The 20,991-nt window shown below is 45.4% G+C and overlaps 1 protein-coding gene and 1 pseudogene across 4 annotated transcripts in view; both read left to right on the forward strand.

The window, feature by feature from the left end:
- LOC109569947 (olfactory receptor 9Q2-like) overlaps positions 1-20,991 on the forward strand; it is a 28,433-nt gene that overhangs the window by 3,414 nt on the left and 4,028 nt on the right. For 3 of the 4 annotated variants that reach the window (XM_070804312.1, XM_070804313.1, XM_019975754.2), the window contains exon 1: positions 5,798-5,875. The exons of the other annotated variant lie outside the window; for it this stretch is intronic. The gene's annotated coding sequence lies outside the window, so the exon portion shown is untranslated. Of the gene's footprint in view, positions 1-5,797; positions 5,876-20,991 lie in introns of those variants that run through there. 4 annotated transcript variants of the gene reach the window in all.
- Positions 5,870-19,892, forward strand: LOC139187400 (olfactory receptor 9Q1-like; annotated as a pseudogene).

Raw genomic sequence — 20,991 nt, forward strand, 5'->3', positions numbered from 1 at the left:
ACTTTGGACAGGTGGGGCAAGTAAGGTAGGCACTTGGGGCTTATTAACACTTCCCACCAGTATCGACTCATGAAGACTATGTTTGTCCGTTGACCATTTGTTTAATGTATGTGCAGTGTTGAGGACTGGGGACTTTATAGAGTGTCCTGTAGGACTTTGATGCCATTTGATCTAAGCAACAGCTGTCTCTTTTCATCAAACCAACAATTGTTCAATTTCCAATTTTGCTTTTACCTTTTTGAGGCCAATTATTGAGCCAGTTTTTCTAAATTATGATTTAGGAGACTATCCGTTTGCTCCGTGATGGAGGTTTGGCTACTGTAGGTCTCTTTAAGGGAAATAGCAGAAGGCGCAGAAATAGCCGCAAGGTGATTTCCCCTCATTTCCAGAAAGTTGAGTTTAGAATGCCCCAGATCTTAATAGAAGTAGTAAGTAAAGTAATACTTTTACTTAATGCAGATCAAAGTATTACATTCAGTAATCCTTGAACATAGGGGCCGATTTTAATTTCATTTCCTCTGGAAGTAAGGAAGCCATATTGCTTCTAAAACATTCCAGAACCATGAGCTACTCTAAAAATATATTTCCTGTCACTATAAATATTGGCTGTTTGTCCTTGGCTAACGCACAGGTCTGCGTAAGAGCACATAGTTTAGTCTGTTGGACCCAAGTAGCCACAGATAAAGACGCTGCTCAACAACATCGAAAAGAGTTCTAATAGCATCTCCAGCACAGTACTTGCTACTGTCACCTTTTCAGTAAGAACCGTTAGTGAACCAGGAGAAGTCAGAGTCCTGATTACCCAGTGGAATATCCTGTAGTTCACCATCAGGCGTCAGGAGGTGGTCTGTCAGCACTGAGCAATCATAGCTAGTCTGTGCTGGAGAGGAGAAGAGCAGCCAGGTTAAGGGCATTAAAATGTCAAAGAATTATGTGAGGTGCAGTTAACGGAAGGACTTCATAGGCAGTGAGACGGTTGGCTGGAAAATGTAGACGTGATGAAAATTCAGGAGAGATCCTTCTGCATGAGGAGCAAAAACGATACAGGAGAGCCCACAATAGTTTTCTCAGTGGCCTTACCTGGAAGGGCCGTGGCCTCAGTGGCCCTCAGGCAAGGCTCACACCCTTGCGCCCCTGGGCCCAGCTGCTGACAGTTCTGCACTATGGGTCAATGGTGTCTCTGTTTTTCTGGATGAGCACCCCAAGGGCCCTTCCTCCCTTTTCATATTAAAAAAAAGGGGGGAAAGGGAATCTGATCATTGGGATGCTCAAGGGCAGGTGGGTTCATCACACTTTGCTTTAAGGCCTTGAAGGTGATATCATTCAGTTCTTCCCACAACATTGAGTCAAGGTTGTTTTTATTGAATAAAACACCTGGAGGAGAGGTTTGGCCTTGAAAGAGAAGTTGGAATCCAGTTTTGGCAATAACGGATCAGCTGAGAAAGCCTCGTTAGTGCTTAGTTTTGGGTTTTGGGAAACTTGTGGTCCATGAAGTCTATTCGGCTCTAGGTGTAGTTCTTGTTCTGGTATCAGATGCCCTAAACATGGAAGTTGGATTGGGCAAACTGCAATTTTTCATTTCTCCCCGCCCCCGCCCAGTTTACTTAATGTTTTTTAAAATTTTTTGATTAAAAAATATTGAGGGATAACTTACATACTGTACATTCATTCACTGTAAATGTACACTTTGATAATTTCTAGTAAATTTGCAGAATTGTATAACCATCAGCACACACCAGTTTGAGAACATTTCCATCCTTCCAAAATGTTTCTTCATGTCCATTTGCAGCCAGTCTCTACTCCCATTGTTAACCTCAGACAACCATGAATCTGCATTCTGTCACCACAAAATTACCTTTTCCAGATATTTTGTCTTTTAAAATTTCAATTGCCACCACATCTATTTATCCAGTCACAGCTGTTGGACACAACAGGAACAGACTGTGAATAACCCAAGTGTCCAACAACTGTGACTGGATAAATAAAATGTGGTTGCAATTAAAATTTTAAAAGATAAAATATCTGGAAAACGCAATTTTTCTTCGGTGACCTTCTGTCCCTTTAAAATAAGGGGCATGCTGTCTTCCTGTGAGGAGGCTATCATGGTCTGTGTGCAGCTTGGGAAAGAATTTCCAAACATGAGGCAGAATGAGAAAAGCATGAAGTTTATCAGAGTGGGGAAAGCTGTCAGAAATGTGAGCAGGCTCAAGGGAGAGCCACCCCTTTCACAGGCTGCATTGATGAGCTCAGTGGTATCCGACCCTTTTGTGACCCCGTGGACAGTAGTCCATCAGGTTCCTCTGTCTGTGGGATTTTCTAGGCGAGAGTACTGGAGTGGGTTCCCGTTTCCTTCTCCAAGGAATCTTCCTGACCCAGGAATCAAATCCATGTCTCCTGTGTCTCTGGCACTGCAGGTGGGTTCTTTACTGGCTAAGCGGATGGGGAAGCCCAGGCCAGCAGCTGATTTTTACAGCCTGCAGATGGAGAAAATTCCTACTGGAAGGGTGGCATAGGTGATGGTTAGGTGCTATAGGGTGGATAATAGGGTGGGTGGTTACCTAATATCGGAGAAGGCAACGGCACCCCACTCCGTACTCGTGCCTGGAAAATCCCAGGGACAGAGGAGCCTGGTGGGCTGCAGTCCATGGGGTCGCTGGGAGTCGGACACGACTGAGAGACTTCACTTTCACTTTTCACTTTCATGCATTGGAGAAGGAAATGGCAACCCACTCCAGTGTTCTTGCCTGGAGAATCCCAGGGACGGGGGAGCCTGGTGGGCTGCCGTCTATGGGGTCGCACAGAGTCGGACACGACTGAAGCGACTTAGCAGCAGCATTTACCTAATATGCGGTCAGGGAATGGTCAGATTTAGATCCAGAGGCTCATGGCAACAGTGGCTATGGGGCTCAGTCCAGTTCTAGATATTTTTTTCCTGTGACCTTGGTATAGAGCTCCACACCTGTGACTTTAGTATAGGGCTCCACAGAGGCCTGACAAGGAGAGCAGAAAAGCAATTCATCCACATACTGCAACAAAGTAGAACCTCTAGGGAACTTTATATTATCCAGATCAGCCTTCAGGATTAGAACAAATAAGAAGGACTCTCAGTACAACCCTGAGGCATGACTGTCCAGGTGAACTGTTTCTCTCCTTAACTGAATGGAAAAAGATATTTTCTAGCTTCATGAACTGGAATACTAAAGAAGGCATTGCAGAAATCAATTATAGTAAAAAATTATTTTCAGTGGGAATGAATGTTAATAATGTATGTAGATAAGAAAAGCAGGGTGTCCAGGGATAATAGTGTTGTTTGTTGCTTGAAGGTCCTGGACAAGACTCCAGACTCAGTCCTCAGGCTTTCTCACCTAAAATGGGAATGTTACAAACTAGTACAAGGGCTGAGAGAGGCCTTGGCACTTGGAATCTTCTGTTACGGGATTTACGCCTTGAAAGGCCTCTTGTCGCTGTTGTTCAGCTGCTGAGACACGTCCAACTCTTTGTGACCCCTTGGGCTGCAGCACACCAGCTCCTCTGTCCTCCGCTATCTCCTGGACTTTGCTCAAATTCATGTCCATTGAGTTGGTGATGCTAACTATCTCATCCTCTTTAACTGATTAAGTCTGGAGATATTGAGGGGTCTATTTGAATTCTGATGGGAGATGTCCTGTGAATTTTGCCAACAGCAGTTGGAAATTTTGCCCATAAGAAAAGTGGTCACTGACTTAACAGGAATAAATGCTCAGTGTTTAGAGCAAAGGAAGTGCTAATATTGTCAGAAACAGAAAAAATGAGATGTCAAAGTATCATTTAATTCATCTGGTTGGTTACTTTGATGATAACTGTCAAATTCTAGATTTATTTCCTCACTTCGGGAGAAAGAAATCCTGGCATGATACTTCTCTAAAACGTCTTGGGCTAATAAGTGGATAGAAGTAGTGGAACTAAGGGGAGAATGGTAGGTATCTCTCCAAGGGCTTAAACAAAAAAGGGAAAAATTCAGAGACAGGAACCTCCTGAGGTTCATTAGAGATCCCCACTGTCTGAGGCAGGGACTGCTTTACAATAGCAGGCTGGAGCACCAAGAGTGTGGTCCTGGCGTCATTTAGGATTGGAAGAGGTTCGTCCCCAACCTGGAGAAGTGTTATCCAAGGCAAACGTGAAGAATTTTGGAATTTTGTCATTGAGAACTGGGAGAACATTGGAAAGGCTGGCTGCTTAGGGGGCTGAAGGTGCCTAAACACTTAAATTTGTGACATCCCCCCACCCCCGTCCTGATTTGGCAATAGCAGAAACTAGTTTTGGTTTCATTTAGGAGCCTTCATACACTGGAGTCGAAGATTAAGAATGTTAACAGTGTTCTCTTGAGATGACTCATCTGGAGTGCAAGCGGGCTCCTCTGCCAGACTAAGTAAGTATGGAGTGGACCAGTTTCTTGGTCCATCCTGGTCCTTTTTACTGGAAGAGAAAGATCTTGGTTCAGCCCATTTATAAACACCGAGTTAAAAGCTGCTCGGGTGGAATTAACATCTGAAGGGAGATCAGAATTTTTAAGTCAACTGTAATAACCATGAATAAATTCATCAGAGCTTTTGTGCGTGCAAGCCTGAATTTTGTTCCAATTAACAGCATTTGGAAAATCCCAGAAACTGCTTGGTGAAGTCCCCTAGCAATTGCCTACACCTGTTCATATAATAGAGCTTCTCTGGTGGCTCAGATGATAAAGAATCTGCCTGCAGTGCGGGAGACCCAGGTTTGATCCCTGGGTATAAAAAGTTAGTACTGGTCTCCCGGCTGTAATTCTAGAAACTTTTCAGGACTTTCCCTATTAGCAGGTTTCATCCAGTGTTGAGCCTGGCCTTCCCGACAAGCCTATGAACTAGCTGATATGAGTCAGAGAAAGGAGGTTGATGAGTTTGAATGGCAGTATTAAATTCCAGGAGAGAGGAGGCTTCCTTCTTCCTGCTGGCCTCTGCTCTCAGCACTGGGCATAAGAGCGCCCCCTGCTGGTCTCCCAGCTCTAACTGAGGTTTCTGTTCGTTTTTACAGTGGGAATGGCCGGTGGTGGTGAAAATTCAGTGCTTAAAATCCCAAAGTATTTCTCGACTGAAATTAGGGCCTCATCTTTGGAAATACTAGTTATATTGTCAGACGTGTTTGTGATTATTTTGTGGCCAATGTTGGCCCCTGCTTTATGCCCCCATCAGGACTCCCAAGAGGTCTGGCAGAAGTTGGTGACAGCACATTTGAGAGGGCTTGACAGGTACAATTCTGTCTAAGCACTTCACCTTCTTTCTCTCCCTCCATGGCCCTTATAAAGTGATTTTATTTTCGGTGACTTCCCATTGTTATTGGCAGAGTCCTGAGAGATGGCTTCCCCTTGCAGCTGCTGCTGCGTATATAATTTCTCTCTGTATAATCTGTTACCTATATGAATCGCTCTCTGTATGATTCTGACCAGACTAACTGTGACGCTGTTTACTGACCTGTTCATCAGCAAGCCCGCCAACACGTCTGCACATCAGGTCGCCGGGCAAAGACCTGCTCTGCCTTTGCCTCCCGTGTAACTAAATAGGGTTGGTTTTTGTGACTTGAGCTTTAATCTGTGTATACAATGATATCTGGAAGGGGAAAGGGCTGTGACCATGTTCTACACAACCACGAGCCCCAGGCTGCATTTTCTGATTCTACAGCCTGAGGAACAAGGAAGTGAAGGAGGCCCCGAGGAAAGCTCTTCATAAAGCCAAGTTGTACTAATTATCTCCACAGCTCTGCAAAATGCTCATCAAAACCCGCCTCTGTTGTACTAACCATCTGGGCTCCGGTTGTCACTTGCCAGCGGTTGCCCCACATGAGACATGGAATCAGCCCCCCAGAGGTAGGGTGTCTTCCGGTAAGGAGTTCCCCACGAAGCCTGCCTCCAGGGAAAGCAATGCAAGACAGAGGCAGAATACCAACAAAGAAATTCCCTATTTTAATGGGGGAGAAATACCAATAAAGACTTGAAATTAAATTGAGTAATGGCAACAACAGGGAAGCTTGACATCAGCAGTAACATTAATATTGAGCTAGAGAAGAGTAAAATGGAATAGGGGGATGATGAGATGACAATTGCACAATGGATTTATGAGAACTACTAACCAAAGATGGCTTTATCATCTGTGAGGGTATTTCCTTATGTGATTAGGAACGTTGCATTTTGTCTGAGCCATTTGTAATTTTATTTTTAAGTGAGAAGTTCCACGTAAAGTGCTTGGCCTGGTGCCTGGTACTTCGTGGCCCCTCAGGGATGTTGGCTGTTTCTGTGGCATCAGTTATTATTTGTGGGTTCTACATTCTTTAAAAAAAAAGTGTTAGTGGTTCAGTCATGTCTGACTCTTTGCCACCCCATGGACTGTAGCCTACCAGGCTCCTCTGTCCATGGGATTCTCCAGACAAGAATACTGGAGTGAAATGTCATTTCCTCCTCCAGGGGATCTTCCCACCCCGGGGATGGAAGCCATGCCTCTTGCGTTGGCAGATGGATTCTTTACCACTGCAGCACCTGGGAAGCCCATGAGGATGAGACCAAGTGCTTATCCCCGCATGTCACTGATGTCACTGAATCTGTGCGCAGCTCAGTACACATTCTATTGTCAAATACTTTAGAGAATTGCTGCACAAAACACGCTTCATTTTGGAGACTTATAAAGCATATTATCACACCAAAGCGTCCGAGAAAGTATTTAGTAAAGACAGTTTATGTCATTTAACCCAGTTTCCAAGGCATCTTTGAGCATTAAGTCCTATTTTGGTGTGTTAAAAGTAAAAAAAAAAAAAATTAAATGCTAACTGGAGTTTGACCTAATTTTTTTCTATTTAGGAGAGACATTTCCCTTTGTTGAGGAAAACATCTGAAAGGGCATCTGGATTATGGAGTTTAAGAACCTAATGTATGGTCTAAGTGGAAGGTATTTGGGTATTAATGGTTTAGATTATCATGCATAACAATATACAAAGCATTTTGAGTCTTCTCTCAGTGGATTGGATTGGATGGGGATTTGGAAGATGGGGGAACTGGGAGAAGACAGATAAATAAAAGATGATCTCGGGAGAGAAAGTATGGGTCAGATGGTAGCAGGCAGGTTTCAGGTGGGGGTGGGGAGCAGCCGGTGACAAATTTCTTGTGATGGGCACGACTGGGGAATTTGTAGCACAATGACAACAATTATGCAATTCTAATTTTCTCCTTTTTCTGTGTAGTACTATGAACCTAGTTTCTTGCAATAAATTTTATTAAAAACCCGTCACTCAAACAAACACACCATGTTGATTTTGTTTAAGAGAGTGAAGGATGAAGAAAACAGGCCATGCTGTACCCTGGCGTGATGTGATACGGAGGAGGGTGAGAAGTAATGGAAAGTGGGTGAGAGTGTAACACTTGAGCGGAAGCAAGAGAACAGAGCCTCACGGATACAACTGTGAGCCCTTGCTCGTCCTTGGGAATTCTGGGGGGAGCTCTGGACCTTACACGAAGGGTGAGGGGCGTGGCAGAGATTTTAGGCCAATCAATTGTTGGCACAAATACCGTGTGCTTCTCTACATTTTCTAGATTGTGTAAGCATAACACCGAAGCCACGTGACCGGATTCTGGTCACTGGGATGTGCGTGGGAGGGAGGCAGACCAGACCCGGTCCTCTGTGACACCCTCGGTCATCTTTCCCTGACTTCTCTGCACTAGCGGTACTGACGTCTACCTGTTCTAAATAGCTTAGCTGCAAGGCCGATGAGAATGACTCAACCCACACTGGTCTTTTCAAGGGTAAATATAAATTCATTGTGTTAAGTCACTGTGATTTTAAGGTAATTTATTAATACAGCATGACCCAGAGGACTCACCTCTTCACCCAGTGAGCTCTGGCATGGATGTGTCTTGTGTGTGGTCGTAAAAACATTGTTTTGGGCAGAAGGGACTGTGGCTTAGGCAGAATCCGTTAGCAGCTGGTGAGCCCAGGGCAGACTCACTTTCTGGTCCACTCCCTGGGTAGCTTTAAGACCGTGGGCTTCTCTTTGCCACGTTTCCTCATCAGTGCCAATGGGCAGTTTGTTCTCTCTCTCAGTCCCACAGGGATCTTGTGATGATGAAGGGAACGCGTTGAAACGGTTAAAGCTACTCTGCAAGCATTAGATCTGATTGACTTTCCTACGTTTTCTTTTCCTAAGGGGAGGGCAGAGAGGAAAGATAATGGAACATCCTTAGCGGAGTGAATGGCCCTTGTTAAGCCTGTGCCCTGAATCCGGTGGCCTCGCCCTCCCTTTTCAAGCAGACATCCTAGCACCAGCGCTATGTTGAACTCTATTTGAGACTGAGAAAGAGGAGAGTTAGTAATACCGGCTCTCTTTATTTAAAATCTTGATATTTTATTCATTATAGATTTTTGCAATGGGATTTATTGTTTAGCTCTATCTTATGACTGTTTATCCTGTTTACTAAAGCTTTGGGTGCCCCTTAACTTTGGCATCCGAGCTGAGTGCCTCACTCCTCACCCTAGTCCCGGACTCGCCTAATACCATCCTGTGCCACTGCCACAGTGCCTCACTGGTCCCGGGTGAGGTCCCTGGGCTTTCTGGACCCTGTGAAGTTGTCCCCCTTCCTGAAGAGTCTTGCCCGTCATTCTCCTGCCAACACTTGCATCCTAACCGCCTGCCGACGTCCACCTCCACGGGAAGCCATCCCTGATCTACCCCAACTGCAGGCACCCTTGCCTTACCGACTCCCCTCGGCACCTTCGTTACACCTCTCTAGGAGCTTAGTGCTTGTTTCCCATAGGATGCATAGTTATGTAACCTACTAGGTTGCCTAGTCCTTGTAGACAGCCGTTGTGTTTTCTGTTTTAGAAGGATTTGTTTCATTAAGTATCTCCTGCTCTTCATTTAGAATGCTTAGCACAGTGATGAATCACGATAGAGGTGGTATCATTTTCTCTTGGTTCTCATAATTGTCCAAGAGGACAATTATTCTGTAATTATTCCCGTCTTCCTTAGTTCCTTTTCTGAACTAAGACATCTTGAAATTCAGTGACTAAATCAAGAAACCTCTGAATTTGGAGCTAAAGAAATACTGCAGTGTTAAAGACGCAGAGAGTTGGCAAAGTCCATGCCAACAAAAAGGATGTGCCAATTTCTCCTCTGGGCAATATGCCAGGCTTTTGTTTTCCCTGTGATTTCATTTGTTTTTAAAGGAAACAAAGGGAGCAAGGGTGGGGGGAAGACAGTGAAAGCCCTGACTTCCAGACAGGGCCAAGTTAGAAGACGTGATGTATCTTGGTGAGGTCGCTGTGTTGAGTCCCCATGGTGTCCTTCCGAATAATGTGATCAAAGCCTCGTGTTTACAAAACACCCTATTCCTTCTAGGATGTGGCCACACCGATGAGGGCACAGTTTCTGACATTGTTTTGACTAGAGAAGGTAAAGCCAGAGACACCTCACTTCTCCAGGGACCGCGTAGAACTGGGATTCAGGCTTTTCAGACTCAACTGAGTTGGTGTGTTGCAGGGCTTTGGGAGCTGGGACTGGGACCAGGAGCCTTGCTGTGAATCCATGTGAGAAATAACTGAACTGCCTTTCCTTAGAGACCACACCAGCTGTTGACTGGGGACTTCAGACTTCCAGAGACTATCAGTGTCTTAATCAAAAGAGATTTAATTGCACTGGAGTTGGGAGTCCAAACAAAGAGGCTTTTCTCCAGTCTCTGCTCTCCTAGCCTGGAACTGAACAAAAACTGGAATGAGGCATATATAATGAACCAGGTTTAGGAAATCACGGAAACAGAAAGATTAAGGGGAGAGAGAGAAGTAAGTGCTTGACAGACCAGAACTGGCAAGGAACTTGAGGGTGATACATGCAGGGACCAATCTTCAGGCAGCTATGACATTACTGTCCCCAAGTTCATTCACTAATATGTGTGTGTGTGTGTGTAGAGTGTAGGAGGAGGGGGAAGGACACTGAGGCCTGGAGAGATAAGGTAATTTGCTCAGGGTCATCACTAAGCAGGTTTGGGAGGATAAGATCTACCCAGACCCCCTGCTCCCCAGCACAGTGGTCTCTCCCCAGACCCTTAAGATTCTCAAGCAGTGGAAGAGAAATGACTTTTTAGAGACAAAGGAAAAAATTAGTGAAAAAGAGAGACGAGGACTGCAGGGTAAAGATGAAGTGGAATTCAGGTGAGGAAACTGTTCTGGTCCCCTTGGCTCATGCTCAGTTCAGACCACCAGATCCAATTCCTTGGATTCATCATTCTCTCCAATACGTCAGTGCAACGCTGGCCTAGCTGCCAAAGTTTAATGCTTTAAAGATGATCAAATACCTTCTCTACTCCCCTGCACTGCACCTCTGCCAAAGGAATTTCTGTCCATTAGCACAAGAGTCTCCATCAGCCTCAGATACGGAGAGACTGCAGAGCTGGTTTTCATGCTTGTCTGCGTAAAGGCAGACATTTCCCCAGTCCTCCTGGGCTGTTGGAATCGACTCGTGATGCATGTAAAATCCTGCCTTAAGATAAATAGGGCTTCTGTGTGCAGTTTTGTTCCTAATGGCAGTTCCATTTTAGCTGTGCAATCTTGGAGGCAAGATGGAGTTACTTAAACTCTGTCTCAGTTGCCTCATCTGTGGAGTGGGGATAATAAAAGTTCCTGCCTCATAAAGTGAATGTGGGGATTAAGTGACTTAATATATAAATCACTTAGAATAGCGTCTATATATATGCACTCTGTTATTAAAGAAAATATCTGTCCTTTTAAAATCTATTTTTGTGCTCTACAGCAGCTCCCCGCCAGCGATCTGTTTTACACATGGTAGTGTACACATTCACTATATTCAAGCAGAGACATTACTTTGCCAACAAAGGTCCGTCTAGTCAAGGCTATGGTTTTTCCAGTGGTCATATATGGATGTGAGAGTTGGACTGTGAAGAAAGCTGAGCGCCGAAGAATTGATGCTTTTGAACTGTGGTGTTGGAGAAGACTCTTGAGAGTCCCTTGGACTGCAAGGAGATCCAACCAGTCCATTCTGAAGGAGATCAGCCCTGGGATTTCTTTGGAAGGAATGATGCTAAAGCTGAAACTCCAGTACTTTGGCCACCTCATGCGAAGAGTTGACTCACTGGAAAAGACTCTGATGCTGGGAGGGATTGGGAGCAGGAGGAGAAGGGGACGACAGAGGATGAGACGGCTGGATGGCATCACTGACTTGATGAACGTGAGTCTGAGTGAACTCCGGGAGTTGGTGATGGACAGGGAGGCCTGGAGTGCTGCAATTCATGGGGTCGCAAAGAGTCGGACACGACTGAGCGACTGAACTGAACTGAAGTGTATACATGCCAATGCCACTCTCCCCATTCATGCCACTTTCTCCTCTCAGATGACCCAGAGGAGATGGAGGGGGTAGGAGGCTCACAAGGGAGAGGATTTATGTATACATATAGCTGATTCATGTTATTGTACAGCAGAAACTAATACATTGTAAAGCAATCATATTCCAGTTAAAAAATAGTGAAAAAAATATATTTTTGGTCAGCTAAGAGAATCTAGTTAAGACAACAGCTTTCTGTTAAGTAACCACACTTAGCTTGTTGAGATTGGTAGGCTAAGTCCAAGGATGGCTTGTGATCTCTACGAATATTCATCAATTTTATTGGGTTCTTAAGAGTTTAGCTTTTATTTTTAAATGTTTTCATAAAAATAAATACAATCACTTGAAGGTCTGCACAATGCCTTTCTCTCTGCAGTGTGCTTTATATCTCTTGATAACTTTGTCTGTTGCACAAAAGCATGTTGAGGTTTACTGTGTGCTGAGCTCCAGGGCACATATGCTGACCAGGGAAGACAGTCTCAAGGAGACTTCCTGTGGGAAGTAGGCTCTGAGCTGGGGTCTGAAGGTGGAGTGAGGCTTGGGCAGGACACTGAGGAAGGGAAAGTTAAGATGTTTCAGCAGTAGTAATGGCCTGCGGAAAGCACAGAGGTGAGGCGGACACGACTGAGCGATTTCACTTTTACTTTTCACTTTCATGCCCTGGAGAAGGAAATGGCAACCCACTCTGGTGTTCTTGCCTGGAGAATCCCAGGGACGGGGGAGCCTGGTGGGCTGCCATCTCTGGGGTCGCACAGAGTTGGACACGACTGAAGTGACTTAGCAGTAGCAGTAGCAGTGAGTGAAGGTGGGGGATTAGAGGAGACGCAAATAATTCAGGTGGCTGGAGAAAAGGGTGAGGGTGGGCTGTGGCTGTGGGTTCAAAGAGTGAGAAGCGAGAAAGAGGCACAAGGGATTAAGTAGGGGAGACCTCATGGAGGGCTTCCCCTGACACACCCAGGAGTCTAAGAACATCCTGTCCGTGATGGGGTGCCATGCCTGGAGTTTTTAAATTCATTATTGGCTGCATTGAGTCTTTGTTGCTGCGCACGGGTGAGCTGGGCAGACTCTCTAGGTGTGGTGATAGGGCCTCTCACTGCGGTGGCTCCTCTTGTTAGAGTTCAGGCTCAGTAGTTGTGGTGCATGGGCTGTGTTGCTCTGTGGCAGGTGGAATCTTCCCAGACCAGGGATCGAACTCATGTCTCCTGCGTTGGCAAGTGGATTCTTAACCACTGAACCACCAGAGAAGTGCTATGTCTGGATTTTTTAACAGGGGAATGAAGAGGGATTCTATTAAAGTCTTAGAAGTATCACTCTGGCTACACTGAGGAAGAATTGGCAAGAAGCCGGCCTGAGGACAGGGGAGGCTGTTAGTTACAAGGCTCTTGTTTTGATCCAGGCAAGAAATGAAGAGGGTGTGAAATCAGGGAGGAGCTATGGTCATAGAGGAAAACAAAGGAAGGAGTCCTGAGATAGATATTTCGGTGGGAGGCAGGAGCCCAGGTATCAACCCCTGTTGGAGAGATAGGGAAATCCTGGTTGAGTGGTTATCTGATGTGCAGGGGTTTACACAGCTAGTAGGGAATAAAGCACTGCTTTTCTGAAAATGTTCACCAGTACTGGTTTTCTTGACATACCAAGATGACTCCATGTCACAGAACTGCCTCGGATGTAAGAGTTCAGACCAGTTCTCTCTGAAGCCCCCGCGTAGCACCTGGATTTTGTCCACAAGACATGCTCGACATGGTAAACCAGAAAGAGATTGAAATCCCATGTACGGCTGCATAACTTGCTACTCATCCTCACCTTCTCAGGTACCCCTGGCTTCATGGCAGAGAAGACCTCACTTTTGTGACGGAACTCCTCCTCGCCGCCCTCACCGACTGCCTGCACGGGCCCTGCCCCTCTTCCTCCTGTGCCTGTTTGTCTGTCTGGTCACCCTGTCGGGGACTGTGGGCCTGACCATCCCGACCCGCCTGGCTCCCCGGCTCCAGTCTTCCGAGTCACCTCTCGCTCCCGGACGTCTGCTGCTCGTCGGTCACTGCGCTGCAGACGATGGCCGCTCCCCAGCGCGCCGCGCCGCCCAGCTCTTCCTCTTGAGCTTCCTGGGCTCCGCGGACCGCTGCCGCCCGGCCCTCACGGCCTGCGAGCGCCGCGTGGCCGTGCGCCGCCCCCGCTCGCCGTCGCCGCCGTGACGCGGGAGGCCCGCGTGGGTTTCGTGAGGGGAGCCCACGCGGCGGGCGCCCTCAGCGCCTGGGTGAGGACCGCGTCGGCCTTCGCGCTCTGCTTTTGTGGACCCAACGAGATCGCCTTCGTTTTCTGTGAGCGCCCACCTCTCTTAGAGATGACCCGTGGGGACAGCTCTACCCAGGAAGGGGTAATGACTGTGTTTGCCGTGTTCGTCATCCCTGCCTGCATGGCGGCGATCCTGGTTCCTGCCTGCTTCCCATCATGGCCGTGAGGATTCCCTCTGCAGGAGGCCGCGCCAAGACCTTCTCCACGTGCACCTCCCACCTCACTGTGCTGTCGCTCTTCTTTGGGACCCTCATCTTCATGTATCTGGGAGATCACTCTGGCCGGATCACAGCGGTGATCCCCATGTTGAACCCTCTTCCCTACAGCCTGAGGAACAAGGAAGTGCTGGAGGCTCTAAGGAAAATTCTCAACAGAGCCAGGGTGTCCTAACCATCCAAATTGGAAATTCCTGAGCATCGTTTTCTTTGCAGTGCCAACATTCTGGGAACTCGTTATTTATAGCATGCTCGATATTTAGATGAGTGTGTCATGGTGTAAGGCATAAAAAAGAACCAGAACTTGTAGTTCCAGGGAAAGAAAAGAAGGAAAGGAAGCGGCAGCTTAGGAAGAGATTGGAGTAAGAGCTCTAACTCCCACGACCGTGACAAAAAAATATCTGAAATTAAATCCTGTGTAATCTGTTCATTTATCCATCCATCAGTCCATCCATCCATCCATCAGTCCATCCATTAATCCACCTTATTCTTTTGATGCATTTCAAAGTGAGTGAGAGACATCAGTATTAATGCTCTTCTATCCTATATAGGCAAGAATGATGTCATCAATTAGGATTCAATATTTAGATTATGTTTATTTAAAAATGTTTTAAAATTGAACTATAGTTGGTTTAAAATATTGTGTTAGCATCAGTTGTACAGCATAGTGATTCAGTATTTTTGTAGATTTTACTCCAATACAGTTTATTACAAGATATGGCTATAATTCCCTGTACTCTACAGTACAGCCTCACTGCTTCTGTTTTACACCTAGTAGTTTGAATCTGCTCACCCCATACTCCTGATTTGTCCCTCCCGCTCCGCCCTCCCCTTTGGTAGCCATAGTTGGTTCTGTTTTACCTATACATTCATTTGTATTACTGTGTAGATTCCACATATAAGTGGTATCACATAGTATTCGTCTTTCTCTGTCTGACTTACTAAGCATAATAGTTCCATTTATGTTGCTGCAAATGCATTATTTCTTTTTTCATGGCTGAGTAAAATTCATACATATCCATAGAGAGCACATCCTTTTTTTTTGGATGTGCTGTGCAGCTGGTGGGCTCCTAGTTCCCCAAGCAGGGATTGAACCCAGGCGCCCTGCAGTGGAAGCACAGAGTCCTAACCACTGTCCAGGACCTTCCCATAGAACGTGTTCTCAATTCAGTCGTCTGTTGACGGGCACTTGTGTTGCTTCCCTGTCTTGGCTATTATAAACGGTGCTGCTGTGAACACTGGGGTGCCTGTGTCTTTCTGGATTAGAATTTTCAGTTTTTCTGGATATATACCCAGGAATGGAATTCCTGGATCATATGGTAGTTCCATTTTTAGTTTTAAGGAGACTATATAATAGTGTTCTCCGTAATGGCTACACCAAGTTACATTCCAATCAGTAGTGTACGTCCTACCCAGTGTTTGTTATTTGTAGACTTTTTTAGGATAGCCATTCTAACAGATGTGAGGTGATAGCCCATTGTTGAAATAAACTCAAAATGGTTTAAAGACTAAATATAAGAATGGAACCATAAAACTCCAAGAAGAGAACATAGGCAGAACACTGACATAAAGCATAGCAGTATTTTCTTGGCTCAGTCTCCTAAAGCAAAAGAAATAAAAGCAAAAATAAACAAAGGGGACCAACTAAACTTAACAAGGTTGGCACAGCAAAGTATACCATTGACAGAAATGAAAAGATAACCTAAGGAATGGGGAAAATAACTGCAATAACATGATGGATAAGGGATTAATATCCAAAATATACAAACAGCTCAAATAACTCCATATCAGAAAAACAAACAACCCAATGAAAAAGGGCAGAACTGAATAGGCATTTTTTCAAAGAAGATATACAAATGAGTATGCGAAAAGATGCACAATTTCGCTAATTATTCAAGAAATGCAGATTATGTTCTTTGTTTTGTTTTTGTATCTTGGCTTTTTTTGTTTTTGGCTGCATTGTGCAGCATGCTGGATCTTAGTTCCCCAATCAGGGATCAAACCCACACACCCTGTAGAGGAAGCATGGAATCTCAACCACTGGACCACCAAGGAAGTCCCAGATTATGTTTATTCTTAATAATTAAATTCAGGTAGTGACCTGATAGTCCAGTTCATAGAGCTGACCCTGCTCTTAGTACTCTTCAGACTCCTGTCGTCGTCTCCCAGATGCTCACCTCAGTCTGTGCTCCCAATAACATGTTGGTCAATTACTGTCACCACTGGAACTATGACTTGTTCTTTCTTCTTCTCCCCCTGTTACAGCTCCCATTCCTCACATCACTTGCCTGAGAATCCACTTGGTGATTTCTTCCATTTCCACTGCCCGTAATGGTATCTTCAGAATCTGTATCATAGATGTTGACGCTCTATGTTCTCAAAGCTTTTGACCTCGGGGAGGCAGAGCATTGCTGTGTCCCATGACACACAAGGAAATCCTTGTCTGCACTGGCCCCTGAGCTCTGCAAAAGCTCCACCTGTATACAACACTTTGCAGAGTCTGTTGGGTCTTGCTCTTCACTTGTCTGACTATAGGTACCTTAGTCAATTCCAATGCACTAGGAAGGAACAGGCCTCACTTACTTATTAGTCTACATTTTTCCTTTGATCCCCATTCTTGGAATTCAAACTCCTTTTTATCCTGTTCTTGGCTTCCAGACCCTGATAAGTTGGCTGTTCTGAGATATTAGTTTGACATCTTAGTCTGCCGGCTTTCTGAATAAAGTCGTATTTCTTGCCTCAACACCTCATCTGTAGACTTACTGGCATATCATGAGGTGAACTGAGAGAGTCTGGACTTGGCAATAGGACTCCTCCCATCACCCTTCTCAGTTGTCTCCTGACAAATGATTTCCTCCAAGGAGACTTCATATTACAAGCCAGGTCCTTCGAGAACCATCAAAGAAGGGACTTGGTATTATGGTCTCTCTAGTGACTTGAGGAGACGATCCCACCATCCTTTGCCCCAGACCTGAAAGAGAAGTCCTGGGGACCACACTGTTTAGTAGAAGAGATTGGAGAAGAAAAGCCACCGCTCTTCTGGGGACAGTACAAGATAGCAGGTACTACCTACATTGGTTGCAGGAGAGCTGAGCAATATGGCATGATTTTCAAGGTGCCAAGATGTGGTTGGATTCACTCTTAAATCCCCTGTCTTAGCTTCTGATTCCTTTGCTTGAAATTAGCCTGCTTAGCTGTGAGAAATGGACTGTTTCTTGCCACCTCAGTAAACAAATGATGTCACAGTCTCCCAGTGATTGCAGCCTTCCAGTGTGAGCCCGTGAGCCCTGAGGAAAGGAAGCCCTGAGGAAGGAAAAGAATACCTTCCACTAGCAGCTGTCAGACTGCTGTCACTCCCTATGGTGAGCCCCGAGGAAGCTCAGCATGTGGAAATACAGGATACTGGCCCCAGATAGCTGAGGTGCACATCAAAGGAATGATTTCTTTGAGCCCAGACTCTTGCATCTTTCCATACATAGAGAAGTGCTAAAGTCCTTAGCTTGGGCTATCTGGTTTTCTTTAATTTATGATAATCTTTTGATGTTCTGGCTACCTACCCTTTGTTGCAAAACTTCTATGTAACCTGGTTCCCCACCTTGCCTCCTAGGAGCAGTTCTTTCAGGCTTATATGAGTTGCTGTCTCCTGGGCCTGAAGTCTTAAAATTCCCACTGAATAAAACATAACTCATCTTTCAGATTGTGAATATTTTTTTAAGTTGACAAACTTTTCTGGAGATTGTAGGATATGATAGAAGGAAAGCTGGATGGTGACTGCTGCTAATCAGCTGTGTGTTCTTCCATAAGAGAGTTCCCAGTCTATACTTCGATTTCTCCTTCTGCAAAATTGGGGAGAGGTTGGAATAAGAGCATTTTGAGTCCCTTTGTCATATGGCATTCTATATATCCAGGCTTTAATTCTGTTAAAGTGTAAATGATTTTTACACTTTAGAGAACCCACATTATGCATTGTCAGCCACTTTCTTCAGAAGAGGACCATCTCAGAGATGTCTCTGAGCATGAATTAGGATGGGAAGTGAGTGCCTGAGAACCAGGTAACTGAGAGATATGGAAATGGGTGCCAAGGCTAAGGAAGATGCAATAGCCTGAGACAAACTTTCTGTGCTTTACATTGGCATCTTATAGGGAAGAATAAAAATTCTGGAGTTCTAGAATATGTAAAGTGAGGGCAGAGATACCATGATAAGCTGTTACAGCAAGATGAGTTTTTCCACAGCAAACTTATGGGCGCTAGGCTATCTTCAGTCTTCCTGGTTGGCTTAGTGGTAAAAGATTCTGCCTACCAATGCGGGAGAGGTGAGACGGGGGTTCAATCCCTGGGTCAGGAAGATCCCCTAGAGGAGGACATGGCAACCCACTCCAATATTCATGCCTGGAAAATCTCATGGACACAGGAGCCTGGTGGGCTACAGACCACGGGGTCACAAAGAGGCAGACACGACTAAGCACACATACATGTAGGCTATCCTCAGCCTCGCTCTAGTGTGAGACCCACCCAAGTATGGATGGGGAAAATAGTAGAGACGGATCCCAGGGGAAGAGCTTGAAACACGGAGGAGTCAAAATTCACTCTTCTGGGCTAGATCTGTTTCTTTGGCCACTTTTGTTATCATAATCACATATAATGGCCTGGCTCAGAGAATCCCATCCCTCTGCCTGACCATTAAGCTAAAGTGCCTTTGTTCAGAACCCTGTCCACCTGGAGATGGTAGGAAGGAAGAAATTAACACATTCCCCTTCCTGAGGCTTGCCATTTTAGGAGATACATGCAAGATTAAATGACCTTTTTCACTTTGTTTTCTCACCTCTCCCTATCTCTGATCCATAAAAGAACCTGGCATCTGGACCCCCAAAAGATGGTTATTTTGAGACATTAGCCTGCCATCTTCACAATCAGCCAGTTTTCTGAATAAGGTTGGATTCTTTGCCTCAACACCTTATCCCTGCGATTCACTGGCCTCTTGTGCAGTGAGCACAGTGGGCTTGGACATGGTAACAAGCTGACGATATGCCCTGCTTTCACCAAAACCGCGGAGGCTCAGCCACTGGACACCTAATAACTGAAGGAAAAGTCTTTCTTAAAGGGCAATGGTTTCCTCTTCCATCGCTCTTGAGACATCCATCTAGAAGGATGCGGCTCTCCTTCTGTTCCCCTCCAAATTCCTTTCCCAGCAGGACTGATTGCTTGAGGGGCAGCCAGTCTGACTGAGACTTAAAGCAGCCAGATCCTGAGCTGAGTCATCAAGAGATGCCTTTTTTGGAATGATTACTGCTCTGCTGATGGCATTTGGTAAACTGCTGAGCTTTTCTAGAGCTGCCCTGCCTAAGGATATCCTTTCCCTAGGAACTCTAGTTCTGCAGGGTGTTAATCTGCTTTCAGTGAAAAAGGTCTGTGGTCAAATACTTTTGGGAAATGGTGGGTTAAAGAATGTTGACAAGGTTTCTTAGTAATTGGACCTTATAGATCCATTAACATGCTGATATGCCATAAGATTTTCCGCTAGGAGAATGAGGTATGCAGTGATTTCCAAACTTATGAGAATGGTAAGCCTATTTTCTTTCCTGGCATGTCTACTAAGACACCTGGATAAACATAAGCCTTTATAAAGTAGGAGAACCCTTTGGCAGTGGTTCTCAAACTTCGCTGCCCAATGTAATTAACTGGGGATTTAAAACATATGGATATCTGGCTCATACACTCAAATATTCTGGATTAATTGTGTAGGGATACAATTGGGGCCTCAGGTTTTAAAGAGTTCCCAGGTGATTGTGTTAGGCAGAGAAGTTGAGAATCATTACCCTAGATCCTCTTGTCTTATGCCATCTTCCAAACAGGCTTAGTCAGTAGAGCACTGACTTGGCTCACATCATTGTTTTGCCACCAAGTAGCTGCATAGCCCTCTCTGTAGCTATGTTTTTAAATTTATATGACAAAAAAAAAAAAAAACACACCAAAAAACAAAAAACAAAAAAACATAAAACCCACCCTGATGATCTTAGATCTCCTATAAGGAAGGGAAGTACTGATGGGGCTTCAGAAAAACCATGCTCTTCAAGAATATGCCTTTGCTATTTTACTTTATGGTACACAGCACGGGCTTCCCAGTTGGCTCAAGTGGTAAAAAATCTGCCCGTCAATGCAGGAGATTCAGGAGACATGGGTTTGATCCCTGGGGTGGGAAGATCCTTGGAGGAGGAAATGTCAACCCACTCCAGTATTCTTGCCTGGAAAATGGACAGAGGAGCCTGGTGGGTTATAGTCTTTAGGGTTGAAAAGAGTCTGACATGACTGATCATGCCCACGTACACACACAGAACACAGCGGATCTAGCAGGACTAGAGCTCCTGAGAATGCTTCCCAAGGCGCCATCTGTAGATCTAATTTTTGAAGATTAATTTATCAGAACCCCCTGCAGTGTCTGTTAGCAATGTAGATGCCTGCATTGTAGACACTGCATCAGAATTTATGGATGTGGAACAATAGTATTCATGTGTTAAATCAATTCCCTGCATAATTCTTATGCCCGCTGAGTTTGAGAAGCAGTGCCCTGAAGCAGAGGCAGGGCACCATTAAGAGTGTGCTTAGTTTGCCTGGGGGAAGTCTGCTCAGGACCCGCTCACATCTGCCTTTGCAATTATCATCTTGACCCTTCCACTCTGAAGATTCTTTCTGTCAAATGGTGAACTATCAGAGTCACCAATTACAGCACATCTTGGCCATGGGGGTGGGGGGGAAGCATGTGCTTACAAAACAGCCTCCTTTGGGGATCAGGTCCTCAGGTGGGTAAGAATCCGCCTGCAATGCAGGAGACCTGGGTTCAATCCCTGGGTCGGGAAGACCCCCTGGAGAAGGGAAAGGCAACCCACTCCAGTCTTCTGGCCTGGAGAATCCCATGGATGACAGGAACCTGGAGGGCTACCATCCATGGGGTCGCAAAGAGCCAGACATGACTGAGCGACTGAGCACAAGCACGTATTTGGCTAGGGTGTCACTGTGCAGAATGCCCCAGTTGAAGTTCTCAACTGAGATACAGAAAACCTTCAAAGAAATATATTTTTTTTGGTGCAAGGTAGAAATGAG

The sequence above is a fragment of the Bos indicus genome, chromosome 15 (assembly GCF_029378745.1).
Source record: "Bos indicus isolate NIAB-ARS_2022 breed Sahiwal x Tharparkar chromosome 15, NIAB-ARS_B.indTharparkar_mat_pri_1.0, whole genome shotgun sequence".
Taxonomy (NCBI): domain Eukaryota; kingdom Metazoa; phylum Chordata; class Mammalia; order Artiodactyla; family Bovidae; genus Bos; species Bos indicus.